Here is a 16361-nt window from a genome sequence, read left to right on the forward strand (position 1 = left end):
GTATTAAATTAATACCAATGGAGCTACATATCCTTTATTCATACCTTTCTTTCAATTAATAGCATGCAAAATTCCACGTATTTTTGCTCAGACACAATTTTTTGATCATTTAGGAGGTGCTGAAATTCAATTTAAAGGCTAAAACAAAAGCTTAAATGGTGCGCTTTCTATTTTGTGAATCGCAGACACTGCTTTACTGATACAACACCCAAGATTCTAAGCTGACATCAAAGCAAAAAAAAAAAAAAAATCATCTGAAATGACAGCAGCAGCTGCAGCATCCGCCTCTAAATTAGGCTGTGTTTCAAAGTCTGGACTCAACTGCTAAGCAGTATAAAGACCCAGGAGGAAGGCTGCCCAGAAAAGAGTGAGCCTTCCGACCTAACACATCAAAGTAACACATGCTAGGAAGAGCAATAAACGCATGTGGCCCACATTCACGTGCTGCCTAATTGCACTGGGCTCAGGAAACCAAGACAAACCTTCAGCTGATTCCCGGTTTAAGAGAGGATTTGAGATCTTTTCTATGCAGAAAGCTGACACAAATTGGTTGCAGATTACAGTCTGACTCTGCAATGAAGCATCCCATAATTTCAAAAGATGGCCATTTCAGTGTCATATGGCATCTTCAAAACACTGACTTCTTAATGTAGTAACATATAAACTAGCCATTAGGTATAAATAAAAGTTAAAAAATAAGCTTCATAAACAGAGAAAGCCTTAATTTGTACATTCAGGGATGGATGCTTTGAAGAAAGCCTTTTTCATTTGTTTTGCATATAAATTACCAATTTTCAGGGCATTTATCTTCTAAATCATAAGCTATTTAACAAGAACTTAGAATACTAATATCTATTAAGAGGAGGGAAATAGTTATACGTTTTAGAAGTAATTTTTAGTAGAAATACCTACTGTCATAAGGTTTGCAATAAGGCATCATTGCTATATATAGACAATATATTTAGTAGCACAATTTGCAATTAGATACAATGCAACGCACATAAGAAAGCTTAATATATTAGAACTCTGCATTCTTTTAGTTTGTGTTCATACCATTTATGCTCTTTACAGTATTTCGCGGCACAATGCCCTATTATTATTCTACCAAATACTCTTCTGTATGTGTGAATTACTGAAGTTAACTTACACAATTACCTGAGGAGACTTTAATTATAATTAGTGGAAGGCTGATAATTAATCCTATTAAGTGAAATATGCATGAATCTTCACTGAACATATGCACTGAAGAAAAACCTTGGAACTATGCAGGGTGGTTATAAATAGATGAGAACGGAAAGAGAAAAATGTAATACTGAAATTCTAAAAATTTTGGCCTTAAGTTTAACTAAATACACGATTGCAAAGCTTTAAGAGTCATTTTTTAAATTTACATGAAAAAAATTAGTAGGAGTTAGCCAGGTGAAAAGTTGGAGAATAATATTGTATAGCGAAGAATCCGTATGAATTCCTGTTCAAAGAGAAGCTTTATATATCCAAGATTCAAAAAACAGTAATTGTCTATTATAGGCCAACTTCCATTCTTGGTACCGATATTTAAAAATAAGGTGAGGGGGCGCCTGGGTGGCTCAGTCAGTTGGTTCAGCGCCCAACTTTGGCTCAGGTCATAATCTCACAGTCAGTGAGTTTGAGCCCCTTGTTGGACTCTGTGCTGACAGCTCGGAGCCTGGAACCTGCTTCGGATACTGTGTCTCCCGCTCTCTGCCCATCCCCCACTCGCACTCTATTTGTCTCCGTGTCTCTCTCTCCCTCTCTCAAAAAAATAAACACTAAAAAAAAAAGAAAAAAAAGAAAAAAAAAAAAAGGTTTTTTCCTGAAGCTCACACTCCAGTAGGGGAAACAATAAACATAAAAGAAGAAGGGACGTAAGATGGGGGAAGAGTGGGAGATTACAATTTTAGGATAAGGAAAAACATGTTTTTTAATACTGGAATATGTCATAGAAAGTAACTGAGGTTAGGAAAGATGACTTTAGGTTTTCTGTCAGCAAATGCTCCTCTGAGGAGGTGATATTTTTAAGTTTTTATTTAAAAAAAAATACAGTGTAGTATTAGTTTCAGGCGTACAATTTAGTGATTCGATACTTACATACTGAGGAGGTGATATTTTAACTGTATTTTGACTAATGAAAATGGGCCAGCCAAGTAAAGACCTGAGGGAAGAAGATTCCAGGTGGAGGAAAGAGCAATTTGATGGAAATGGGTTTGGTGCAGTTAGGCAACAAACAATCAAAAGCCAGGACGGCTGAAACAGAGTAGAGAGAAGAGCAACGTTAGAACAGCTTACTAAGGTGAACCTTAAGGCCGTAACGTGTAATTTGCACCTGAGGGGGACTCAAGAACCCTCATAGCAAGAGTGAGAGAACCTGGAGAGGTGGACGAAATCATGAGGGTCTTTTTAGACTAATGAATTTACGGTTTAATGCCATGAGAAATCATTGAAGGTTATCAAGAAAAGGAGTGACATACTCAATTCAATGATTCAGCGGGTGAAGGGCTTGTGTGGGAAACAAGTATGGAAGGAGAGTGAGCAGTCGGAAGGCCCCAGCAGGAGCTCTAGAGGAAGCAATAACGCTGTAAGCAAAATTATAATGGTGATGATGGAGAAAACTAACAGATTAACGATCTTATGGTAGTTTGAAAAAAGCCAGTGGTGTCTGACCTAAAGATTCAAATATGCATTATTTCAAAGAATATTATGTTAAGTGTACTACATGTAGAAAAAGCAATTTCAAATAGTGCACTAAAAATAAATTTCCTATATCCTTCCTTTCTCTTTAATATTTTCTCCCAGGAATATGCTAAATTGGTTTGTGGCTTTATTAAAACTTTCTGCTTAAGAAGACTTTACCCTCATCTTACAGACCCCTGAAAGTAGACGTTTACATTGAAAACTCATATATATCTCTAAGTACATCAACTTTAACATCACCTTAATTAAGTTGAGATTTCTTTATTTTTCTCCTGCTGTTTTAATGAGAATATATTCTGCTTTCTGATATACAATAAAATTATATGAATACAAATCCATTATGAACCCTCTGTTTTTGAAAGGCGAGATACACTGTGATATTACCAATTGTTTTAGAAAATAAAGCTTTTGTGAAGGAACATGAAACATGGCTGTTTACATTCGTATCCTATGAGGTTCAAATCAAAATGCTGTTTTCATTACTTCAACAAAAATAGCAATTGATTCTGTCAGGATCTAATCGAAGTACCTACTGCATGTCACAATATTCCTTTTCCCCTTCTAGCAATTGGTGAAAGTAAAAAATAAAATTACATTAAAAAAGGCAAAGTTCCAGTTTTCTTGTAGAACTCTTACAGCTTAACCCTTCAGTATTGATTATCATGAACATTTCTTCTGTTTTGCCCTTTCTTACCATGAATATATGACGACAGAAGTATTCCCTCAGTGGAGGCCTGAATGATATCTCATGATGTTTTCATGACAGTAGTGGATACAATGACCCATATGCTAAACACAGAAGAGTCAACATGTTTAAAAGCCATTTGGGAGTAGTGATAGAAGCCAGAGAGCAAGTCTAGAATCAGTCACACCGTGGTATTTTTGTGTCAGGTGTGAAGTGTCAAAGCCAGGGTTGACTTAGGGAACTTCAGGAACTCCCCAGAGGTTTAGGTCACAAGGAAATAAATTTAGGAATGTGAGTTATTTTCTTCACTGAACCACCACTTCTTGCTCGTCTACTATCTAGTATATACTTCGCTTCCTGATGAACCTTTTTTACATAAAAAGGACGTAGTCCCTACAGCTTGAAAACATTACACACTGTTGAAAGATTTAGAAAAAGGATAATTGAAATTCCAAGGAATGAGTATAATGATATGAGGTAGCACCCATATTAAGAGTCCACTGGAGGGGCGCCTGGGTGGCTCAGTCGGTTAAGGGTCCAACTTCAGCTCAGGTCATGATCTCATGGTCCGCAAGTTCGAGCCCCGCGTCGGGCTCTGTGCTGATAGCTCAGAGCCTGGAGCCTGTTTCAGATTCTGTGTCTCCCTCTCTCCCTGACCCTCCCCCGTTCATGCTCTCTCTCTGTCTCAAAAATAAATAAACGTTAAAAAAAAACATTAAAAAAAAAAAGAGTCCACTGGAAATATGTAACCCAGCCAGGAGAAAGAAACTATTTGGGAAGAGGAGACGATATTCAGAGGAGATGTTCCAAAGAAAGTATTGTCTGTAGTGTAGATATGAGTTGGACAACTGATGAAGAACAAAAAGAACCCAGGCAGGGTATAGTAGACTCTGTTGGTTACAAATCCAACATCCTTTCCCATTCATATTCCTTCTTAACAGAACTCTAGTTTTGCTGAGACATCCAACATTCCCATACACAACCATATGCCTCAGAAGAAGCAAACCCTATCCCCAGATCCATGCATGGTTCTAATTGGTCTAAGGTAGAGTTTCTCAACCATGGAACTATTGATACTTGGTGCTGGATAATTTCTTGTTTTGGGTTTTGTAGGGTGAAGGAGGGAGACTGTTGTGTCCATTGTAAAATATTTAGCAACATACTTGACCTCCACCCACTAGATGGCATTAGTACGCCCTCCTCCCCTCACTGTGACAACCAAAATTATCTCCAGACATTACTAAAACTCAGCTGGAGGACAAAATCACCCCCCACCCCATGTTGAGAACCACAGATCTAAGGATAAGTCCAATGGTTCTGGAATGCATATGTGATCAAATTCTGACTCTGCTGATATTCACATTTTTGTGCTGGAACTTTGTCCTGGAAATGCTTCAGCCATCTTGTTTCCAGCCTGAAGAAAAATGTAATAACCAAAGATAATAGACAGAAGGTAGAAAAAAAAACTGTCTTTGATGACATTTGTCGAATGAATTCTTTGTTATGGGGAGCTGTCCCGAATGTCTCAATATGTGAAATAATATGTTTATTGTCGAAGCCAGTTTGGATTGAGGTTTCTACAAATTGTAGCCTAGAAATCTTTAACTGGTACCAAGAGGAAGTAGCATGTGCACCATCTTGAGTAGAGTGCTTCCTGGGCTCTGCAACTAATCCAGTGTGGTTGGAGTTCGACAATTGAAGTGGTGAAATGAAGAAAGATGGTGTATATAAGTTATTATAGTTGACACTTACTCAGTGGTGAGTAGTTATGGGGAAATACTTAGGGTTTAAGCAGAGTCAGAATTGGGTTTGTGTATGCCGGCTGGAGAATGAATGAAGAGAATAAAACTGAAGCCAGAGGCTAGAGTCAGGAGGAAGTCATAGTATCGCAGGTGGGAATGGAAGGTGGCATCTTTACTTCCATTTTCCTAAATAATCTGCTCATTGGTTTGTCTTTGCAGTATTCAAAGCCAGAAGACCAAGTTTCTACGTTCTAGTCATCTTGTGACCCTCCTCCTGTCTGGCTTCTCATTTGAGGGACCTATCACAGCTATCTGACACAACCATGGTGATAAACATAATCAGCACAGGCACTCCCATTTTTAGACTTTCAAGGAAAATAGACTTTGACATACATAAATGTGACTTGATCTTTAAAACCCTACCAATAAAATAGCCCTCTAATCACACCATAAGTTTACCATCAAGATTTTCACAAAGCTAAAGTGACACACGTATGGAACTATCACGAAGAGAGAGTAAATATAGTGAGTGTCCTCTGAGAAACAACAGGTACAAACACTAGGTTTTGTTCCAGATGCTCGAGCAAGCTGAGGTCTACCCACTATTTAAGTGGGATAGGTCTTTCCCTCAATTAGTTATGGAGTCATACACAACATCTCTAAATGGTTCAGAACTCAACTTCTTGCCAGAAAGTTAAAGTAGAACTATACAGAGTTTCTACTTTAAAGATGTGGGTATGCAACTTTGGAAAGGAAATTGCAAGGTAAAAGGACCCACACTGGATTAGGTCATTTGAAAAACACTGTTTTATAGTATCTTCAAATGGCGTATCTGTGCAGTCATGTTCCCTGCTGAAATGTGCTCTCTTATTTTCTCTCTCTCTGAAACATTGATAATACTGGAATTCTACTAAAGTAAGTAGTTTAGTGGTTTGGGAACTAATATCACTGAAGTAAAAAAAAAAAGTTATATTTGGAAATATTGAATAACCTTTTTATCTCTCTTTAATAAAGAATGAAACAGACCAGGGGCGCCTGGGTGGCGCAGTCGGTTAAGCGTCCGACTTCAGCCAGGTCACGATCTCGCGGTCCGTGAGTTCGAGCCCCGCGTCGGGCTCTGGGCTGATGGCTCAGAGCCTGGAGCCTGTTTCCGATTCTGTGTCTCCCTCTCTCTCTGCCCCTCCTCCATTCATGCTCTGTCTCTCTCTGTCCCAAGAATAAATCAACGTTGAAAAAAAAAAAAATTAAAAAAAAAAAAAGAATGAAACAGACCAATTTACCATGTTAAAGGGAAGTCTGTGATCTATGATCGATATCTCTTTGATATTTAAGTAGATTTTTTATTGGTTTTTGTTTATAAAACAGTATCCACTGTTTGCAGGCCTTTCCTAACAGCCTAATTGTCTTGTCAGTTTGATTTTATATTTTTTAAAAATTAAAGCTGCTGTATTAACTTCCTTTACTCAGTTTTGGTTGTCTGCTGAAAGAGGTAACTGATACATTCATGCCCATATCCCATGCGAATAACTAGAAAGAATGTCCATAAAGCTTTGGAGGTGGTTTTATCAGAGGAAGATGCTTGCATCAGAAACAGTTATATGGAATGTATGATGCTTACATACATGTGCGTATTATTTACAAGGATTTTAATCTTTCACCAATGAGCAGGTGATGGGTATGAGTAATGTTTCTAAATCCCTATGTACCACAATGAGAACATGAATTATCTTTTTATTATAGTGTCCCAGAAAGCAAAGGACTTCTTAGATCATCTGTTACGTCCCTCACAAAATTAGGATTTGTTCCAAGAGGATGTCTTCCAGGCCTTCTTTAAAGTTCAGGTTTCTTTGTTAATGAGCATTTCTCCATTTTCCATAATGTCACTGACTCTGCTTAAGTAACATTTCTAAAAATCATGTCTATTTTTATTTGGTCATTTCCATCTTATTAGTTCTAGGTATCCACAAGTGGAACCCATACCCATTAATTCCTTTAAGAACTAAAACTACATTTTTAATTAGAAGACTGTAAACACAATTAAGATAATATAACTAATTCAAACCAATTATTTACCAAAGGCCCATAGTTATAAAATGTCTCTATATCTCCATCTTAAATGACACTAGCAAAACAATAGTAAAGTTTTGTCATTATTTGTAAGCAAATAATTTTGATGTCAAAACATTAAAATGTTTTACTGTAAATCAAGAGCCCACTTATCCCCACCCCCTCACCCCCAAATGCTCTTTGGAAGCAATTCTATTTCTAAGGAGACAACAGAAAGGAAAGAAATGTGTGTGTGTGTGTGTGTGTGTGTGTATTCATATATATATCAAAGAGGTTCCTGTGGGGGGAAATTTTAAACAACCTAAATGCCTAGCAATGTGGGAATAATTAATTAAGCTCGTTTTCCACTTAAAATCTTATGCAAGTCATGGCTTTTTTTTTTTTTCAGTACCAATAGCAAACTCTGATATATAGTAGACACTCAAAATGTATCAATTGAATGAATGAATGGTGCAGCCATGAGCATTATAATTTAAAACCCTGTGGAATGAAATGACAAAAATGCTTTTTGTTACAAAGTACAAAGTATAGCAGCAAAGTAAATACAGAAATCTGTCTATAGCTGCTATGGAAAAATACATTAGAAGATGGAAAATAATTAATGAATACAAACATAGTGAAGATTACTTCTGTTTACAAGTCGTCATGTTCCATAAAGAGAACCAAAACCAGTCGTATGCATGAGGGACTATGCCTTGTGCATCTGACTCCGCATTGTCAGTCTGAGGCTCATCTCCTCATCTTTACCTCAAGTACTAAGCTTTGATTGCCTAAGGCTCCACCCACCTGCCACTTCCTCTATTCTTTCCCTTCCCCCCTTTCCCTTCTCATGTCCACCTATTCTGCGTCTCCCAGCATTTTCAATAACAAGAATGAATCATTTTGATTTTACCAGGCAGAGCAGCTCTACCTGTAACTGGCATACATCTCGTACCATGGCTATGGTTCCCAAGGAAAAGTGTGATTTTTACCTCTGACCTCATCTTGTAACACATCTCATCTCTGAATACAAGTCCACAGTGCCAAACCCTGTTGCCAAAGTCATAATTTTTAAAAATCGGAAAGATATTATAGAGTGGTAACTATTTACAGATTGAGACAATGAATAACATAAATTGTGAACTTTTTTACAAAATCAACTGAGGATTAAATTGGTCCATAAAAATGGACACTAGGGGCGCCTGGGTGGCTCAGTCAGTTAAGCATCTGACTCTTGATTTCAGCTCAGCTCATGATCTCCTGGTTCGCAGGATTGATTGAGCCCCGCATTGGGCTCTGTGCTGACGGTGCTGAGCCTGCTTGGGATTCTCTCTCTCTCCTCTCTCTGCCCTTCCCCCACCCCTCCCTGTCAACATAAATAAATAAACTTAAAAAAAAAAACCAAACACTAAATTTGGGGTGGAAGCTAGAAAACAAGTACGCAATTATTGACAGATATTATTATAAAGAAATCATTCACATTCCCCCCCCCCCCCATCCAGGTCAGATGGGTATCTCACTGGTACAGAAAATTAATCCAGAAATAATATGTTAAAATTATTGTGTATTCTTGAAGCACACACAATTTAGCATAGAGATTATTTATGATGTGGATAGAACAGCCTATAGCAGAGAAGTAGAAAGAGCAGAGGGTGGAAATAAGGCTTGTACTGGACGAGGACAGTTGTGATATAATCTCACAACATGTGTAACACCCTTGTAGCTTTTTTCTTTTTTTAATTTTTTTTTCAACATTTATTTATTTTTTTTTTGGGACAGAGAGAGACAGAGCATGAACGGGGGAGGGACAGAGAGAGAGGGAGACACAGAATCGGAAACAGGCTCCAGGCTCTGAGCCATCAGCCCAGAGCCCGACGCGGGGCTCGAACCTACGGACCGCGAGATCGTGACCTGGCTGAAGTCGGACGCTTAACCGACTGCGCCACCCAGGCACCCCGCACCCTTGCAGCTTTAACACTTCTTTCTGTGGCTCTACGTTTAGAATGAAAGCTTTCTGAGAGGAGAGACCAGGCATCCTCAGCACATAGCACATTGCCTGGCATATTTTGAATTTCACCAACCCTAAGACTCCATAAAGAATAAATTGAGCCCTTATTTAGGTACCCATAAGGGGGGAAATGCTGTTAAAGATATAATTATTGCATGCCATCACATGTAAAACTAATCTCAAATTCATACGTGTTAAAATGTGGGGAAGAGGTTTCCCTTAAAATTGCACTGTGGCAGTAGGAATCCCATAAATATGTGTTAAATGAGCCACACACCAAACGTCCTCAGAGAAATTCTAGACTTCTGTTTTGCTTTGTTTTCTTTGGTTAGTAACAGCAGAGATATACAGAGTGCTCTGTATCTTCAAAGACCATTGGAATTGTTCAAGTTTAGAGGTGAGAAAAAAGTTAGAGATAAACTACTTCATACTCGTATTCAATAAAAGTAAAACGGAGGCACAGGGAGGTGAGGTGATTTGTTCAAAGATCCAACTCTGTGACATCATGTGTCAACTATAAAAGTTTAAGATGGTAAAGCTTGTTTTAAATAATTAATCTATTAATTCCAGCGATTGAAAAACCCTATGTCAAAATGTTACTTTACATTAGGGATTAATAATTAAAACAAATCTCTAGTACTCTATTAAACATTAGCAATACCAGCTCTTAAATACACTGGCTTAGCTGTAATTCTATTTAACTACCACTTGTGTATTACCTTTCTCCATAAACAAGCCCTTCATAAAATCTTTTTATGGACATGAGACAGGATAAGGTGATATTTCTACTGTTCCGGCAGTGGCCATAACTAAAAGAATCATTTTATAAAGAATGAATTTCCTTGGTATTCTTTCCTGTAAATATTCCTTATACTTAGCATCATCACACTGATTTACAGTCTATGTTTTAAAACTGAGCTTTTAAAATGACTATTTTGATTTATTCTATAGCTATAGTCTAATAGGTTTATCTCCATTCTTCCCTCTGCTGACAGAACTGACCATAGCAATAAATTAAGCAGATGTGTTCCCTAAGCTTCAGTCTTCAGTGATGTAAAGGCTCTTGCCATGGGAAGATTCAGGCGCAGCTGTGGGAAACCCAAGTTTCACCTAAATAAGTTTCACAAGTCTAAAACCACAGATTCCATTGAGATGAGACTTTGCCTTGGGGTTTCATTTGGTGTATCATGTTCACATAGTTTTAAAAGAAGCAGCAAACTCTGGGGCGCTCACTCGTGTAGTAAGATCTCTAGGACCTAATGTTGCTTGTTCCATTCTTGCTTCTTAGAGCGAGGATTTACCAATAGAGCCATCTCCAAAGTGACGTGGGCCCGGGGACAACTCATTCCGTGCTACCACGAAGTTGACACCCAAGTGAAGAGTGTTTGAAATGAATATCAAGAGCTGTCTGAGAGGAAGCATGCCAAATATTGAGTGGCTAAGAGATTGGGTCACTTGGATGACAGTGGAAGTGAAGAGAGGGATATTAAAGGGTGACACGTTGCTTCCATATTTTTCTCTCCTCTACACCCTCTTGAGATGCATGCATCCCTGCAATAAAATATGGGGCTGCAGACTGTCACCTCATATTCATCCGTGTTCCCAATAAATGAAACTCAAACTCAGCAGCTGCCTTAGTGACATTCCTTATGCACCTTCCAAAAGATACTCCTCCACTACTGAGATCTCAGAGCTTGCCACTTTTCTTTCTTTCCCCACTACCTCGCCTTCCCCCTGCCCTATCCCACCTTCCCTTCCTTCTTCTTTCCTCTTCTCCTGTACAAGAGTTCCCTTAGGTGCACCCGTTCGCGTGCATGCTCTCAATCTCAAGGTTATTGTGCACAGAGACAACTTTTTATTTTGAGGGACAGAGTGCAAGTAGGGGAGGGGCAGAGAGAGGGAGAGAGAGAATCCCAAGCAGACTCCACCTAATGTGGAGCTCTATCCCACATATTGTGAGTTCATGACCTGAGCCGAAATCAAGGGTTGGAGGCTTAACCAACTGAGCCACCCAGGTGCCCCAGCACATTGACTGTTTCAAAGAAGAAATATGCAACTTCTATAAAAGAGAAAGGGGTGACAAATTAAATTTGGCTGGCAATTATGGGTTCTCTTTGATAATCTGGAAAAGGTATGATGCCTAAATTAAACATATTCCCAAATTAGTCACTTTTTGTAAAAAAAATGTTTTTAATGTTTATTTCTTTGTGAGAGAGAGACAGAGAAACACGGAGTGCAAGCAGTGGAGGGGCAGAGAGAGAGGGACACACAGAGTCCAAAACAGGCTTCAGGATCTGAGCTGTCAGCACAACACCTGACATGGGCCTGGAACCCACGAACTGTGGACATCATGATCTGAGCCGAAGTCGGGTCACTCAGGTGCCCCCAAATTAGTCACCTTTGTCCTGTTCTGTTCCATAATCAAATCTCCTCGTCCTTTATAATGTGATTTTCTGTAGAGATGGCCTGCATATAAATGCTTTCCCAACTACAGGATTATTTAACTATTCACTAGTTCATGTATTTTAATTTCCAAAATACGATAATCTGCATTTTTTTATAGTGGTAGGTAGGGATCTAATTTTTGTCCTATACGATTCTTCACATGTCCCAAAACTGTTTTCGGAATCATCTAGCCTTTCTATACTGATTTGAAATAATATCTGTGACATGAACACACACACACACTCACACACACATTTTAGGAGTCTCTTTTCTGTTCCATCTTTATCTATTATAATGTCAGAACCATACTGTTTTAATATTACTTATTAATATCTGATAATATAATTATCCATCTTTATTTTCATAAGCAAAATTGGTTCTCGTAGCTTTATTCTCACATAATTTTTTTTAATCATTTTGTCAAATTACAAAAATAACTCCATTGAAAAGTTGCTGGAAATGCCTTAAATTTGGGTATTCATTTAGTCAGGACTAGGATCTTCAATTTTATTGAAACTTCTGAACTAGAAATTTCTTCATCTTTTATAGTCTATTAGTAGTTATTAGATACACGGTTTATTTCCAGATGTTTTTGCTAAATAAATGGGATTCTTTTGTCACTGTATTTTATAATTTGTTGTTGGCAATCTATAGGAAAGCTGAATAAAGAATCTACTATGGGGCTACCTGGGTGGCTCATTCAGTTAAGCATCCGACTTAGGCTCAGGTCACGATGTCCACAGTTCGTGGGTTCGAGCCCCGCATCGGCTGCTGTGCTGACAGCTCAGAGCCTGAAGCCTGCTTTGGATTCTGTGTGTCCCTCTCTCTCTGTCCCCACCCCTGCAGGCTCTCTGTCTCTCTCTCTAAAAAATAAAAAATAAACATTAAAAAATAAAAAAAAGAATCTACTATGAACTTGTAATTTTATTAGGCACTAGAGATGGAAGATGGAGAAGAATGTGGAGGAGGAGGTGGAAGAGAACGTGCTAATTTAAGTTGCCCATTATTTAGATCGGTGATGCTGTTGTGTAAATCAATGATAACATCAGAATTTGGTAAAGTATGAGACAGAGGGCATGATGGTGAACTCATCAGTCATGGCTATCTATCCACTCTCTTTGCTGTCTTTACAGGTTTTTATTCCCTGAAATAATTAGTCTAAATCATTCATATGATAGAAGGGCTTATTCTAGCTGGTAAATACCATTTTTCTTGTCAGAGAGAGGCTCCTTGCCCAATATACCTCATTGAAGTATTATGAATATACTATGTGCCTGACATTTCAACAGACAATGGGTAAACAATGGAGAATAAAACAAATACAATTCATTCATACAATACAGGTATTAATATATAGTGTATTTGGTTAGATGTAAAGTACTTTTTTTGAAAACATTGCCTGTATATATGCACATGAGTGGTTACACACACACACACGAAAATATTATATACCAGAAACAAAATCACCTAAACTTCCTTTTCAAAACCTAGAACCACATATTAACTATACTGATGCAATAGACTGAAGAGTGCCCTCCCCAAAAGATGTCCACATCCTATTCCCTGGAACCTGCAAATACGTTACTTTGAATGGCAAAAGCGACTATGCAACGTGATTAAGTTATGAATTTGGGGATTGGTAGATTGCCCTGGATTAGATGTGTGGGCCTAAGTTAATAACACAGGAGGGTCACAGCCAGACAGAAGGCAATACGATGATCGAAGAAGGGGGGGTCAGAGTGATTCACAGAAGAGATCATGAATCAAGGAATCCACGTGGCACCTAGAAATTTTAAAAGGAAGTGGAACCTCCCCCTAAAACCTCCAAAAGGGACACAGTCTTCTCAACCCATTTGATAAGACTTCCAACCTCCAAAACTCTAAGATAATTTGAGTTATTTTCAGCCACCAAATTTGTTACAGCCGCAATAGGAAATTAATACAGCTGGCAAATCCAAACTCTTCAGGGTAGCATTCACAGCTTTCTTCCAAACGATCACAGTGCAGCTCTCCCATGGCAGCCTAACTTGGCCCATCTAAATGAGCAGTATAGGGGCTCCTGGTGGCTCGGTCGGTTAAGCATCCAGCTCTTGGTTTCGGCTCAGGTCATGATCTCACAGTTCGTGGGGTCACACTGACAGCATGCAGCTGCTTGGGAATCTCTCTCTCTCCTTCCTTCTCTGTCCCTCCCCTGCTTGTTCTTTCTCTTCCTCTCCCTCCCTCCCTCTCTCCCTGTCTCAAAAGAAAAAAGTAAATAAAAATAAAAATTTTTTAAACAAAACAGCAATATAATCAGTACAACCTTCTTGCCTTTTACATTTTTTCTTACCTATCTCCAATTCTAGTGATAAACCGTCTCTTTCTGTATGCAATTCATCACCAATGCCTAGTGAAAGCTTAATTTCTAAATTCATTTTACCAGTTCAAATCTTTCTCATTGCAATTGTATCCAAACAGTACTTTAGCTTTTCAGATTCAGTACTGTGCTTTGTAATTGTTCTTAAATCATCTGAAGTATCTGGTATGCTGCCCCCTCAGATTATAAACTTCAAAGAAACAGGGGATGTATGTGCTTTTAGTTCTTCATCATCCTGGCAGGACTTCCCAACTTTCTCACGTTATGGCACACACAGAAAATAATATAATTTATACAGTACTTGATTAAGTGTATGTGACTGCTCCTGGTCACATTTCTGGCTACTCCAGGACCTGCCCTTCTGAAGGCCAAGTCAAAACATGGAAGCTGGGAAACTTTCCTAGGTATCTAGCACCATGCTGGTCTTTAATCGGAGTTCAGTGCATGTTTATAAACTCTTCTTGTTAAGTGGGAATAATAAAGCCATTGAAGTTTCTAAAACCAGGTATGTGTGACTGTCATAAAAAAATAGAAACACTTTATGCTTTTATAGAACTGTGATTTATAAAGTGTTTTTACAGACTACTTCATTTAACCATTACAACAACCCTGTGAGATCGAAAGATAGGCTACTTTATAAATGAAGATGCTAAGACTTAGTGGGGCAGATTACTTCCTGAAGCTATGAAATGGCAGGACCAGGACCAGAAACTGGTACTTTTTTTTTTTTTTAACTCCATGTGCATGATTTTTCCCCCATGATTGCTGAAAGGCCCCCAAAGCTAATAATGATGTTTCTAAAACCCAGATTAAAATGTAAGTGAACTCATTCTTTAAGGTTCAGATGAAAACTTAAAATCTTATATTCTAAGATCTGGACTTTATTGTTAAGACTTATTTCCTCTTCTAATCAAACAGCCAGTAAATAGTACCAGAAATTAACAAAATGCCATGTTTTATCATACTCATCACTTCGGAGAAAGACCCAAGTGGCCTCACACTATTAAACATAAAAAGTTTTTAGTTTTACAGTTAACTTGCTGAGGCAGCAAACTGCAGCCCCATTGGGGAAGTGTTACAAGGTATTTGAAGATAAGAGAATGACTCAAATAGAAAAACCAGATGCATTATGAAAAATGCTTAGGGGTCTGCATGGCTGGAGGATAAAGAAGACATATACTTCTCTGCCCTTGAGGAATAGGAACAGCTAAATTCTTTTATTCTTATATCACCTATTGAAGTCAGCAAGTTCCTCCAGGAGGAATCAATAAGACAGCTGCATACTTAGAATGGATAGCAGTAAGCTTTTCAGACATAAAATGAAAAAAAAAAGTAATTTATTCAAATGAAGGGGGTGCATGATAATATGGTTACCTACCATAAGCCACATGCAAGCCTACTTAAAATTATAGCATTGTCATTCTGGGTGCCCCCCAGGATACAGCAAAAGGAGAAAATAATTTACCATGCAGTTTTTAAGTTCTCTGTCACTTAATGATTTTTAATTTAATATGACAATTCCTTTAAAGGAATGATTCTTCAAGAAGCATGTGTGCTGGAAGGTTAGCAGTACCAAATCCTAGAAAGCTTCATTTTTACTGTCCTTCCTTTGTTCATTCCAGCAAACCTAGTTGAAGCAGTGTCTGTATCCCTTTTATTTCATGCTTGTTTCTGTAAGTGGTTATTTTAAAATGGAAATGGCTTGACCAATTAGAAGAATGTGGCGATGTTATTACTATCAACTCTGGAGGTAAACATCTAGCTGTGTCTCTTATTAGCTGTGTGACATTAGGCAAGTTATGTAGCTACTCTTAAATCTCAGATTCTTGGGGTGCCTGGGTGGCTCAGTTGCTTAAGCGTCTGACTTGGCTCAGGTCGTGATCTCATGGTACGTGAGTTAGAGCCCTGCATCAGGCACTGTGCTGACAGCTCAGAGCCTGGACCCTGCTTTGGATTCTGTCTCCCTCTCTCTCTGCTCCTGGCCGACTCATGCTATGTGTCTCTCTCAAAAATAAAAATAAACATTTAAAAAGAATTTTAAAAAGTCTCAGATTTTCATCTGCAAACTGGGTGATTAAAAAAGAAAAACATATCCAACAGGGATTGTGAGTTTCTAATACGATGATACATTTAAAATGCCCAGCACAGTATCCCTCAATTTCAGGAAACATTTCCATCTCTTCACATGTTCCAAACCAGTATAAAACCAGAGTTCCAGATGTAAAAGCTACACTTTTGGTCCAAAGATTCAGTTGCGTTAAAAAATTATTGTTAGATGAGCAGTTTGTTGGAATTGTACATTTTTTACGTAATAGTAATTATTTCACTTATTATTTATTTGTGTTACTTATTGTTATTATTTAAAAACCC

General features: G+C 38.2%; 2 long non-coding RNA genes across 3 annotated transcripts in view; one reads left to right on the forward strand and one right to left on the reverse strand.

Moving 5' to 3' along the window:
- LOC147577213 (uncharacterized) overlaps positions 1–16361 on the forward strand; it is a 410290-nt gene that overhangs the window by 367106 nt on the left and 26823 nt on the right. The window contains exon 6 of one of the 2 annotated variants that reach the window (XR_015240030.1): positions 5356–6154. The exons of the other annotated variant lie outside the window; for it this stretch is intronic. This is a non-coding gene — a long non-coding RNA (uncharacterized LOC147577213). Of the gene's footprint in view, positions 1–5355; positions 6155–16361 lie in introns of those variants that run through there. 2 annotated transcript variants of the gene reach the window in all.
- LOC147577214 (uncharacterized) overlaps positions 1–16361 on the reverse strand; it is a 323491-nt gene that overhangs the window by 45038 nt on the left and 262092 nt on the right. The gene's annotated exons all lie outside the window — the stretch shown is intronic.

This window comes from Puma concolor, chromosome C2 (assembly GCF_028749965.1).
Source record: "Puma concolor isolate L17-30 chromosome C2, mPumCon1.1.hap2, whole genome shotgun sequence".
Classification (NCBI taxonomy): domain Eukaryota; kingdom Metazoa; phylum Chordata; class Mammalia; order Carnivora; family Felidae; genus Puma; species Puma concolor.